This window comes from Fundulus heteroclitus, unplaced genomic scaffold, assembly GCF_011125445.2.
Source record: "Fundulus heteroclitus isolate FHET01 unplaced genomic scaffold, MU-UCD_Fhet_4.1 scaffold_113, whole genome shotgun sequence".
NCBI classification, from domain to species: Eukaryota; Metazoa; Chordata; class Actinopteri; order Cyprinodontiformes; family Fundulidae; genus Fundulus; species Fundulus heteroclitus.
Window position 1 is genome coordinate 84,396 of NW_023396526.1, and position 14,135 is coordinate 98,530.

The following is a 14,135-nucleotide window of genomic DNA, read 5'->3' on the forward strand; positions in this document are numbered from 1 at the left end:
AGATTTCGGGCCTGATCAGTGGTTACTAGCTGAAGCAACTGAAACTGTCAGTACTCTTGATTGCTCCTCTATTGATCCGAAAATCATTACTTCAGTTTTGTTTTTATTCAATTGGAGAACATTTTGGCAACTGTGTCTCGATGGGTTGAGTAGTTGTCTTTCATTTGGAAGGTTGTGGGTTTGATTCCAACTTCCTCCTGTCACATGATGATGTGTCTTTGGGTAAGGCACTTAAACCAAAATTGCCTTTCAGTCTGCATATTGGTGTATAAATGTGTGTGCTTTAGTGAGTGTGATTGGGTGAATGTGGCTCTAGTGTTTAGTTCTATGGTCTCAATTAGGTTTTGGTTAGGGTGAGGTATATACTGGTAAAGGGTAAGGTTTGGGTCAGGGTTAGGCCATAGAAAGGGTTGAAAATGAATGGAAGTATATGGAAGACAAGCCAAGGTCCTCACTTTGTAATTAAAACACATATGCGTGTGTGAGTTCCCTCGCCTGTAGTGAGGGAACTCACTACAGGTGTTAATTACAACCACAGAACACGGAACAGTGTTATAACTTTAATAATTTCCTGCTTTCAGACTATCGGGAAAGTGAGCATTTGGAGTTAAAGGTAAACCACTATCAGACTGTGAACTGAAAGCTTATATGACAATTACTGATTACTGATACAAGATGTATGCTTTCTGTCACGCTCAGGCATAAGGCTCCTTAAGCTCTGATGAGAGAAGGCATGAAAGGGATAACTGACATCTTTGAAGCTACAGAAAGTGACAGATGAAACCTAGGTAAAAGACTGACAGCTTATTTAAACACCTGTCAACTAGAAAACATCAACGTACTGAGCTCTAATTCACTGTGCCAGTAGCCATGGAACACAACTAACCAGTAATCCCCAGTCACACAAAATGGAATAAGCACAGTCAGTTTTGAACTGATGTCTACAAGATGTTGTGTTAATGACATGCCAGTAAATTCCTGGTGTTGAGACAACAGCTTCTCAACACCTCATCTCATCATATGCTTCTGAAGCGGGGTAATGGAGTGTATCAATCAGCAAAATGTACTTTAAACAATGATTTATCTGTTATGCTTTCACAAAAGACTAAATAATTTTTCAGTAGGGTGTTTTAGTGTTTTACATTGTTCATCTCACATTTGTGGAAAAAAAAAAATCTTGGACGTGTCACTTGAGATTTGACCGTTTACTACAACAAAAGGTTGAATGATGTAGCACAGCTTACTAGGAATGTCCTAGATGAAACAAAGCAGTGTTTGAAATACGCCGCCAAGATTAATAAGGCTCCAATGGTGGAGTACAAGGAGAACATATCATATGGATGTCCTGGATAAGAAATTTATAAAAGATGCCAGTTCAAATGTAATGGATAATAATATGAAACATTATAATGGAGAGAAAGCATGGCTCTGTAAAGTGGAAGAGGAAGGACGTTCAGTGTACCATTGGTCGTTGAAATACCAGCTCATACAAACCCATGCCTACATAATTATTTCTGGCAAAATCCCACAAAGCCCCCCACCAGGTTCTTCTGATAAATACTCCAAAGCAGATGGGAGACACATTTACATAAAGCACTGCAAATTAAGCTTTTTTATCAGACTCTCAAACACAGTTTGTGTTTACATTAACTTAATCTAATAATACATTGATTCATATCATGCTGACTTAGAGAAACTCATTCTGATCAGACCATGACGTCACTCACCTCATGCTGAAATAAACAAATAATTAAATAGAAGAGTTGTTTGCTGGTATATAGAGGTCAGTTTTCTTTTGCACTACTATAGCTTTTATCACAACGCACAACACCAAAAATAACCACACATCAAAAATCCTTACGGAATCTTACAACCAGTATATGTGTCTGCATGGATTCCTGGAGATAAAGGCTCATACATTTTATAAAAAATGGCTACTATCTGTCTGTTTCAGTTTGACCAGCAGTTTGTACTGCTGGTCAAAAAAAAAGCTCTCTCTTCACCGTTGTGGTGAAGAGAGAGCTCAGCTCTCTCTTCACCACAACGAATCGATACAGCGCCCGCTTCACAGCAGATGCTGCACCAATCCGCCTGTCGATCTCCTGCTCCATCTTCCCCTCATTCGTGAACAAGACCCCAAGATACTTGAACTCCTCCACTAGGGGCAGCACATCCTCCCCAACCCGGAGAAGGCACTCTACCCTTTTCCGGTTCAAGACCATGGTGTCGGATTTTGAGTTCAATCCGTGACAGCAAATGCTGCCAAACACACCCGGTAAACCCAAATGGGTGGTAAGGGAACCTGGATGATCTTCAATTCACAATTAGGTTGAATTTCTTTAATATCCTGAGGGATGCTAAGGATATTGAAGAGCAAAGTAGCGACACCTACGGTCATGATGCAGCCTGAAGCTGCATTCTTAGCAGTCCCTGCCTCCTCCTTCCCAGCGCAGCCTGATTAGGACCTGTCAGGCTGAAATTATCTCATTACTGGTTCCACCTGTTCACACCCCTTCTTAAGCTCACCTCAGATTGTTCCTGACCGCCGGCTCGTGAACATCAGTCTATCCAACATCATGCCTGTCTGCTCCTGTCCTCCTGTCTTGGTTCCCGTTTGTCCTGTTTCTGTTTGCTGCGCTGCTGGACTCTGTACCTCCGTTCCCATCTTAATGGACTCTGGATTTACTCCCGGTTCTGTAGCAGCGCGGCTGCCCCGTCTCATGGTCAGTCTCTCTGCTCTGCTTCATCCTTCATCTCCGCCTGGTAACAGACTCTGGTTCTCCATGTCATCATCATCCACTACTTGCAATAAACTCTCTTAAAACCAGCTCTGTGTGTGCGTGCTGTGTCCGGGTTCATCCAAGACAAAATCATGACACCTACCACCTGGCTTAACCAGTTTTTTGGGGGAAACCCTGCCAGACTTGCAGACTATTTAAAGGTATACTATGCAACCAGGGTTGATTTTCCAGCGAGGCTCCCCCCAGAGGGCGAAAGTAAAAGTGCACTGTCATAAAGATGCTCAGCTGTTCTCCTGGTTATTCCGTCAAGCCAGGCGCGGTTGTTTGAGCTTAGAAGACAGGCGAACGCAACGAAAAGTCAAAAAAACAGCAGTACAAACAATGACTAACACAGTGAAAGTATGAACATCAGGGTTTCCCGCAGCGCTATCTTGGCGAGGCGGCCGCCTCGCCAAACTCACGCTACCGCCTCGCCAACATTCAAAAAATAAAATAAAATAAATAATAATAATAATAATAATAATAATAAAAAAAAAAACTTGATATGCTTGCATGTTTATTTGACGTTAACACGCAGTTCTTTGTTGTTGCTCTCGCGCGTGCATATAGTGAATGGCAGGGCAAAAACACATGGAGTTCTCGCTGTAAAGCAAGACCGACTCTCGCGGTCTTGCACGAGACTTCTGAGCCTGTGGGTGCGGGCCGAGGGCTCTTGCAATTGCAAGTATGGTATTTCCCCCACAGAACACCAGGGCAGCCGAGAAAACCTTTGTTTGACCTGAAATGACTCATTTAATCATCCAAAACGGTATGGAACACAGTAATTAACTGAAAAATGTTGCATAGTATGCCTTTAAAAAGGGGAGCAGAGATTGTCTTCCACTTATTGATGGATCACCCCTGTCACCCTCCCTCAGAAAGCTTACTCTGGGTTGTTGGGGGCTCCGACTGACTCCTGTAATCCATGAGAAGCAATGTGGCTTTTATCCTGGCTGTGAAACACTACACCAGGGGTCTCATTTATAAAAAATTGCACTGAATCCATATTGAAAGTATGATAAAAAATTATTTTTAAAACCATGTGTGAGCACGCCAGCATGGAATTTCAGTTTATAGACCTGAATGTTTGTGTACCAGGTTCCACCTCAGGTTCTGCCCTCTATATGCTCAGATTCAACCATAAATGGTCGATCCAAAGCACCTCATGAATGTTAATGTGGATTAAAAATGGATCAAATGTTAATTTTAGTGACGTGGCAACCACGGAGAAAAAACAAAGAAACTGGAAAATGTTCAGAGAGGCAATTATTAAATGAAAAAATCAGAGGTAAAAGCTCAGATTTTTCCTACATTAAAAGAACTTGTTAAAAACGAAATAAGATTGCTGTTTTCAACGTCAGAAGAAACCTGTGCTCCTGTTCAAACTCCTCTGAGGCTGCGCGCTCAGATTGACATTCAGAGGAGGTATGGAGACCAGGAGGAATGAGAGGTTTCCCTTGTGATGATAAAGACCCCCCCCCCCCCCCCCCACACACACACACACACAAAAGAAAATCATAAGTAGATAAAAAATAAACACAGCAAAAAGGATTTTAGGCAGCCGATGGATGCTGAGTGCAGCATGGGTTTGAGCGATGTGTGCACCCTCTCTGTGCTCTGGGGGTTGGAGAGTGGCCTTTCAACACCTGGGAGGGAGGTACAGCTCCATTTTGGCCAGTCATCAACATTGGCAAGGAAATATTTGATCCCTGAAACCAAATTTCCTCTCATTTCTTCTACCTCCAAGGTTTTCCAACATTGCATAGCTTTATATATGATTGTATTTAACTGTTTACAGCAGTAAAGGTGATTGTCACACACTTTGTCACAATAATCTTGTAATCTATGCACACTTCACTCTGGTGATCATCGGGGAGAGGAATGCGATGGTGGAAAACCCCGATTAAATTTTGTCCATACTTTTATTTAGGCTTTAAGGGCATTTTTTTATTTATTCAAAAAGGTCCTTTTGCATAGTTATGTTTCACCAGTGCAAACATGAGTGAAATTGTGGTTTTGAATGCTTATGATAAAGCTCATATATATGATTAAAGACCGTCTGATATGGAGTGAAACTGAACGTCTGAGAGCAATCATGATGCAGTCTGTAACTGAAGCTGTGCCATTTTACCACTTTACCATTTGTGTCGCCAATTTCCCTGTCTCAAAAATGAGTGTATGAATGGGTCAGAGCTGCTGTGAGGACCACACATTTACCCATCAGGTTTTTTTTGTTTGTTATAGATCCCAACTTTGGTGTGGAAAGTCATGCACGCAAGTTTCAGGCCCATTGTGTGCATAGGCAAGCTTTTTAAATGAGACCCCAGATCTTTACCCTCTCGGAAATGCTGAGGGTATTATGGTGGTGTGCTTTTCTGGTTTCATGTGTTTTGTGAATGTAGAGCAGGTATCTTATGAGGGATGATGCTGGACTAGGGGTTGCCTTATTGGCTTTTAATGGCTATCCAGTGCTTGTGTGCCCAAAGCAAGAACTGTGTTTGCATTCTCAGCACAAAGTCCAGCCTGTTCCGAATGTGCATTGGACTCTGCCAGGGCTACCCTTGCCACCAATCCCATTTGTGGTATTCATGGAAAGCACATAGTCATGGAGAGGAGGGTGTCTGCTTTGGGAACCTCACGACCCCATCTTTGCTTTTTGTGAATTATTTGGTTCTGTTCGCTTTTTCAGGACATCATCTCCAGTGCACACGTTCGCTGCTAAGAACGACCGAAGGCAGGATGACAGTCTGCTTCTCTAAGTGCAAAGCCATTGTTTTTAACTGAAAAAAGTGTACTTCCCCCTCTGGGTTGGAGATAGGTCTCTTAGTACAAGTTTAAAAATCTTGTTGTCTTGTGCTTGATGGTAGGCTAGAACGGGAGATGAACAGATGGATTGGGGGTACGTCTGCAGTAATGTGGCCATTTGCTCCAGTCTGTTGTGGTGAAGAATTGAGCAAAAAGGAAAGCAGTGGGATTACTTATTTGTCTACATTCTGGTCCTCTCTTGTGGACATGAGCTGTGGATCATGAACAAAAGTGTGAGATTCTGAATTTAAGAGGCCAGAATGAGCTTCCTCAGGTGGTTGGACCCAGCCTCACAGTAGACATAGAACAATTGCTTCTCTGCTTAAAAAGGAGTCTGTTGAGGTGGTTTGGCAATCTGAGGTTGGTTTTGGGTGACTCACTTTGGAGGTTTTCCCGGGCATGGTCTATGTGATCTATATAATTGCTACCCTGAAAAATTCTTGCCCCTCTCTTGCCCCCCAATAAATATTTATTTTCTAAAGTTTTAAAGTGAAGTAAACTAAGTGAAAGTTCATACTTTGTTTAGCATATTTGATGTGTGTGATATCTTGTTTGTTATCCTTTTTTAGCTTGTTAGGTTCATAATGTTTGAAGTAGTTTCCGATGTTCGGGTTCCGACAGGAAAGAACATAATGCAAGAAGTTGCAGACTCTCTTCAGTAGGCACCATGCTGTCCTCACATGCGCATAGTTTGTAAGTTTCCGGATTACAAAGAGATAAGCATATTAAATATCTATCTATCTATCTATCTATCTATCTATCTATCTATCTATCTATCTATCTATCTATCTATCTATCTATCTATCTATCTATCTATCTATCTATCTATCTATCTATCTATCTATCTATCTATCTATCTATCTCTCTCTCTATATATATATATATATATATATATATATATATATCTTCGAGCTTCGGGCTCTTCCACCATTCCACCATATTGCTACTATCAAGCGATACAACTTCTTTGTTTAGTTCATTTTGCTTCTTGTAATGAAAGCTAACTTTCTTGAGTTGACTTTTACGGCTCATGTTATCTCTGTGAAATCCCCCTACTCGCAATAAGTGCATAAGTACTAGCATAAGTGTTGATTTCAAGTTAGACAGGGATTTTGTTTCATTGTAGCCAGAAGCTTGCTCTCTTCACTGCAATCCACTCATCTGCCAGACCCTAATCCCCAGTTTATTCTTAACAGGGTAAACTTTATGAAATAAAAATCAGCAATGTCTTGATTTCAGTATATACATTCATATTTGATAAATATAAATATGGGTTTGAATAAGGCTCATTTGTCAAATTAAATGTACCTTTTGAAAATAACATTCTTTAAGTAGTAATCATAATTTTCATCAAGTCCACATTTTTGTATTAAAATGTATTTAAAACATCATAAACACGTCGATGCAGTCACTGGTTGTGAGACCAGTAACAAACATTAAATTGTATCAAACAATAAAATAACATAGTTTCGAACAGAAATAAGGGCTTTAAAACAAACAAATTTACTTTTTTAAAATTATTCTGATTTATTGAACATGCCTGTATGTAGTAGCCACCTCTGTAGCTCTCCACAGTAACTCTTTCACTCTATCTCTGTCATACTTAAATGTGTGTGCTGCTCAGCAAGCATCATAAGGCTGCTTGACTCCATCAATCTGGTGACTTTGAATGTGTGAAGGCTCTAAAAGACATCCTTGAACTGTCCCATACTACTGTATGGAACAGGACACATACAACCATTTTTAGTCATCTTTGACACTGACTGCGTTCCTCTCTGCTTCTGCAGACAGCCTGACTAAACCATTTTCTCCTTATCCTGCCTCATTCTAAACAATACAGTGTTCAGTAATCGATTTTACATCTGAAATCTTAGTTAAAGGCTTTTCTTCAGAGACTCCGCATCTAACTCTGGTCTGACTATGGCCACAGTTATCCAGATTGAGCAATGACAAAATCACTGTCTTCTTATGGTAAACAGTGGGTAGTAACTAGTTACATTTAATCAGTTGCATTTACTTGAGTAACCTTTTAAAAAAAGTACTTCTATTTTACTGCAATTTTACTGCAAAATAATTTGCTTGAGCAGTATTACTCTTAGGTACCACTACTTTCACTTGAGTACAGTTGTCCGTTAATCTACCCACCTGTAGTTACTTCACTGATTTAAAAAAATGTCTTAACTCTTTAAGTCCAGAGAGTTTTAGGAGCAATTCCTGCCTGAAATTTCATATCTGATATAAATCAAGCACAGCTCAAAATTTATAAAAGTTAAATGTAAACATTTATTTAAATAATTCCACCATTTATTTTACTTAGTGTGTGGAGTGTGTGGCTCTGGTTTGCACTCTAACATTGTAATGTTTGTCTCCATTCCCAGTTTTGGTTTGTGAAATCATAATCAATCCAAAATGCAGATTTATATGCAACAGAGTTTGCTGAAAAGTGACCCACCCAGCATGATAGAGTGTTTTTTAAACAGGATTACATGTTCGAATGAAAGCTTCAAAGCATGTCTGTATGTGGATTTGGGGTGAACATTCCTGCAAAGCAAACATGGGTAATCCCCTAATCCTATAACATGGTCTCACCTCTGATTTTATGGACTCTCAGGTCTAAAGGAAGCATGTGTTTTTTCAAAGCTATGAGAAGCAGCAAAGTCAGCATTGAAAAACATGTTCTATAGAAACTATATAATAAATAATAAACCAAGAGTAAACACAGATTTAAAAAAACAAAACAAATAAGAATATTCTAATTGTTCCAGCTTGTACATTGCTTACCTGTTACTTCATGAAAGTATGTGTTTATACTTTCCATGTTAGAATCAGAACATTTACAAGTGAGCGCTCACTGAGGCAAAAAGAGAACATGCATTTGACCAAATGCATGTTAACACCCTGACCTCATATACATACAGACTGCAAAGTCAGGGTACAGAAAGCAGAAATAAGTAATTTTCTTCTTTTTTATTAAAATTTTGCACACCAGTCATTGGGGCTTGCCGATATGGACCAAAAATTTAGACGAAAGTTCAAGCTGGAAGACTCACCCCCCAGCGCACTGCATCCACCTCGTCAAGCGTCCGTGCACCAGCCAATCTGTGTCAAGACCTCATCCTACCATCCCACAAGTCTTTGCTTATAAGGCTCCCCCACTCATGAATCTTTTCTTTAATACAGTCCCAAAATATAAGTCTAGTTCTGCGTTCAGATCAAATGCTTTTTGACCATCAAGGGCATTAGGTTTACATTACAATTAGAGACTCCATTATTTTATTTTCTTCTCACCAATGTTTAAGCCTCCTAAATGTTGCCCACTAACCCAAGATAGATACACAGCTGAAATGGGGCACCTGTAGTTGTCCTGGCTGGAGATTTCGGGCACTGATGCGGGTCAGCAGGTGGTCAAACTGGGCTCGGGTGAGACGTAAATAGCACTGAAAGTGACCCTCGTCTACATGCAGCTCTTGCACTAGGAGGTGAAACTCATAAAACTCTAAACACCTCTGAATTATCTGGTGTATCCAGACATGCCGCAGAGGCGTCCAATGATGAGGTTCTCTACCTTTATTCAGTTAATAAAGTCAAGCAACTGTCTCAATTTTATCTGCAATTTCACAAAGAGTCCGGCAGAGGAAAAGAACAAGGTACTTCCTCCTAATGGTAGTCACTTTGCCAGATGCACCATCTAGACTCTTAACACTCTGACGGCCTTTTATGTACACAAGCATCCAAGTCGAGGCGTTGGACGGCTTTATGATGCTCAAAAAACTTTTGGTCTGAACGCAGCATATTTCGAAAGATTCGGCCTTGATGTTGGCCTTGGAGGGCCTGTTCTTGGTCTTGGAAGAACCGACCTTGGTTCCATCACTGGTTGTAACATATTGTGCAACAAAAAGTACATCACTTCACTGGATCTCTTGGACTCAACATTTCTGGCTGGTACAAAAAAAGCTGTCACGTACAAAAACTAACAACTCGCTGGTATTGACAAGTTGTATGACAAACTTCAACAATCAGGTTAAAAATATGCAGACGTTTATAGAACCATTAAAGTCTGAATGTATCTCCTATCCTGATCAGTTTTAATCTTTATTTCTTACTTCTTAATTTGATCAGGGCTCTTTCCATGGTGCTGAATGTTTAATGTGTTCTAAATCATTGGCAAATGTTAGGCAATATGTCTGTAAGTAAAAATAGATGTAAAGATAAATATCTGCCAAATAAAGAAAACAGTTGAGTTTGTTATACGAATAAAGATAAAAGTATTCTATTTTTGTATAGAGCCAAAGTATTCACATTTTATGTGAATACTTTGGCTCTATACAAAAATAGGCATCTTACCATTCCTATGCTTTAAAGAATGTCAATCGTCAACATTCAAAAAGTCTAGGCCGTTAAAAACAGGCCAGTAATAAGATGGGCATCAGTGCTGTTGTAACCTGAAGGGAGTTAGCACTAGCAATGATTAACTACTTAGTTAAGAACTGACTGTAGTTTTTTCCCCCCCAAGCATTAGTTTTAGAACAAAATAACATAAAATTATTTCAGAAATAGAAAGAGTTTTTGTTACCTGATAACTGAAGCAAAAATTAAAAAAGAAGTCACAATTTTTATATATTTCCCTTAATTTAAGCGTATCAGAAGCGTAATGAACCATGACTTTAAAACCCAAATACGCACTGAACCGCAATTCTTGTCATTAGTGGGAATGCCAATGTAAATAAATAAAAAACAAAATAACTGAACATAAAAGTTACCTGAATACTGTGAAAAAAGCAGGAAAATTAAGACAGCATTAAATGCCTATCCACACAACACCACTGTTAGCAAGAATGAAACAGGCTTGACTGACGTTGTCAATATTTCTTTCTCACAGTATTGTGTCCAAATAATATGAGGATGAACCTCATCGAGCCACTACTTCAAAGCCTAATCTGCCCCTGTCCCTCTGAGCAACACCTCTATCTGAAACGTCAGCAGTTGTCTTGGTTTAAACATAAACAAAACCTATTTTTGCTCACTTCTTGCAGCATTCAGCCATGAGCATTTAACACTGTTTTCAAACTCTTCAGCTGAAGCTGAGCATATTGAGCCAAGACAAGTCACTTCAAACAACCCGAGCATATTCTCTCACAGCAGTAGGTCATTTCTATTGATGTTATTACAAAGGTAGGCAGGAGAATTCATAAAATAAATTCCCCTTTCCTGTCTCTGTCATGTTTCCTGGCTCACACAGGTTTCACTCCTGACACTTGTTTGTAATCTTCAATCACCCTCCTGAATAACACTCTCCACATTTAGGGACTCCCTGCCAGCATTAGAACTGTGCCAAACAAAGTGGTGTGGGTTGAAAGTGATCAATCCAAACTCTGATGTATACATGACTGTAAAAAGTGAAAGTTTATGTTTTCAAAGAAATCTAGATGTTCATTTCCAAACTTAATGCAATCAGCAACTGATCTTTGCTGAAGCTGTCAGCTGCGACACCTCCAGTGCTGCTGCCCTCTGTATACCACTCACCAACTGTACACAGAGACTGTTGTTAGCTCGTCTACTCTCACCAGCAACTTTATTCAGCCTGAACACAGCGCTCCTGAAGTCTGGGGCATCGCCGCTGCGGCTGGACGCTGCTCTGCCTTGTCAGGTGTTTTCAGGGAAGACAGAAACTCCACATACCTTCAGAGATCTGGTCAGCGTCAGGCAGAGAGACGTACATTTAAATATCCACTGTAGGTGTTACTTTCCTCTCAACATCGGCCAAAAAATAAAAATAAAAAAATAAATCAAACCCATCGTGTCATCTAAAGAGAAAACAATGAAACGACTCCTTGCCTTGAAATCCAAAGAGGAAAGCGATCCCGGTGATCCAAGCCGTGGGTATCCAGAAGTAACGCATGGTGTCCGGTCTTCCGTTGCTAAAGCTCCGCGCTCTTCCACACGAAGCTGCGTCTCCAGCGGTAAGTTTCCAGAAGAGAGAGCGCTGCAGGCGAAGCCAAGCGGAGGAAAGGAATCCCAATCTGAGGGGAGACGATGGGAGCTGAAAGCTGCTTTCACGCAGACATCAGCAACCCCTTTTGAAGTGCGCACCTACACAATGAGTGTCTTGACGCGTTTGCGGAGGAAGGGATTCTCTATTTCCTGAATATGCAACAAGTCAGCTTGTGCGATTTGACAGTTATTCCAGGCCTTGATGGTAAATATAAAATGAAGAGATCTAAAACTTTAAGTTGCCAGTATGTAGCCTAGACCGAATTGTCTGGGCATATTAAGGGGGAAAAAAAACATCTCATTATAGATGTCAGAGGGGAACTAATGTTTATTGCGGCCTCACAGTTGTTGATGGAGCATTTAAACTGCCCCGAATCAAGGGAGCCTGCACCTTTCGGAAATGGACTATGCATTCTTACTTTTGATTTACTCTCAACTGAGAGTAAATCAAACGAGTCAACTGAGTCATTGGCAGACAGGTAACCAACAAGGCAATAATAATTTCCTTCATGGAGAAGGTAGTCTTTGAACAATCACCTCAGTATGCTTTGGTTTCATGTCTAAAGCTATTATATGCTCAAAGACATTTAGCTCCCCTCTTAGACTTTGAGTCACCTGAATGCATTATTTTGAACCCAGGACCTTCTTGCTGCAAGGCAACAGCGCTACCCACTGCGCCACTGTGCAGCCCCCACAACCAATGCATATTTTATTATTTTTTTAAATGCCCCAGATCAAGCATCAATATTTGACATGTCATAAACATCTCATACACTGTGAATAAAGAAATAAAGTGAAGACAACAACAAAAATGTAAAGATGCAAGACCCCATGTGATCTGTTGATAATGACTCCTGGAATTCTAGTTTCTGCTTTGCTCTGCTGTGCCTCTCTGTGTATTTCTAGTGACTCTATCCCAGTGGTTCCAGTCACAGCAGATCCTCAGTCTAACTACTATCCCTCTGAAGTTCATTTTATTTATTGCTGTTTAGCACTAAGTAGACTTGGCCTGCAATGCCTCAGCTTTCAGTGAGCATGAAAAATGTCTGAGAGCTTCCTTTTGAACTTTGAGTGTTTGTCTGATTTGGATCGATTAAAGAGCTAACTGACAGCTGAGCAAAATCTCCTTTCCTGGTTTAGATCTAGTGTGGGCCTTTTAGACTCAGAGTGCCTCTGCTCTATGATCTTCTTTACTAACAGAAATAACCACATACATTATTGGAGAGGGAGCATATTTACAGCTGCAAACAAGAATATAAATAAATAAAAGGAAACAGATAAGTAGTGACTGAGAAGTTTTTTCTTCTGGCTTCATTTCTCATACGTCAATTTATCCGGTGAGGGATGCCACTCTGTACTGTTGCATATCTAATAAGTGAGCCTGGAGCTATGGCGTGCATAGGACCCCTGATTATGTTTCCATATCTGCTTTATCTCACTAATGAGCAGAGAGCTGGGCTATGTAGTCACAAGGTTCTTCTCTTCACAAGATTGTTTACTTCCAAATCTGCACCCAGAGCACAAACTGCCTGCACATCAATGTCTGTGATCAGGTCTTACCTGGATACACAAGGTTTACATTTTACACTTTATTTTAAATATGTAAATGGTGTATGGTGTAGACTGCATACAATTTAAAGTATATTTGCTTTTACAGTATTGGAACTGTTATAAGCCAAACTGCCCTTTAGATTTCAACACAAGTATTGCTTCTAAAAGAAATTACTAAAATCAAAAATGTCATAAGGATGAAAATTAACAGAGGGGAAGATCATTTAGAAGCAGCCAAGCAAAGAGCGTCTTCCAGCGCAGCAGTGTAGAGTTGGAACCAAAGGAGCTTCTCTGCATCTCCACTTTCTTGTCAGAGAACACAGATTGGCTTCCTGCTAATTACAGCAGTTGCTTTTTTATGTAACTCTTCTAATTGCATAACATATTTTAAATAAATGTCAGCATTCCCACAAACTAGCAAAGTTGACCCCAATGCAAACTGTTTTTGGAGTTTGTTTTTGACATGGTGATTCTGATACATTGAAGCAAAATACAAAGAAATTGACTTAAAATAGACAAAGACTAAAGACGGGTATGAGAGCACCGAAATTATTATTTTTTTCTCCATCCACCGTATTTTACTTTAGGATTAACAAAGTATTGAAATGAAGTCCCATTTTTTTTAATTGCATTAGTTTTGAAATGAATAACGTCTCACCATGTACACAAGGGCCCTGTTTTAGCCAATCTACCCTGAGTAGAAAGCAGCAACTCTCAGTAGTTCTCAGCAAGTAACATTTTTAGTCTCAGAACAGCTGATGTCAAAAAGTAACCAAACTCAGCATCCAATCAATCCTGAGCCCTTTCACTGCCTGAACCAAATGGTTGACCAAGTTTCGAGTAGGGATGGGAACCTTTCACATTTGAACTGATACGGTACAGATACCCAGTACCTGGAATTGATACCGGTACCTATCAGTACCTATTTTTGGTACTTTTGTGTGTTTATGTAGTAATAAATGTTACTTTATTAATAAAATCTCTAAATTTTTCAATTTAACATATCTC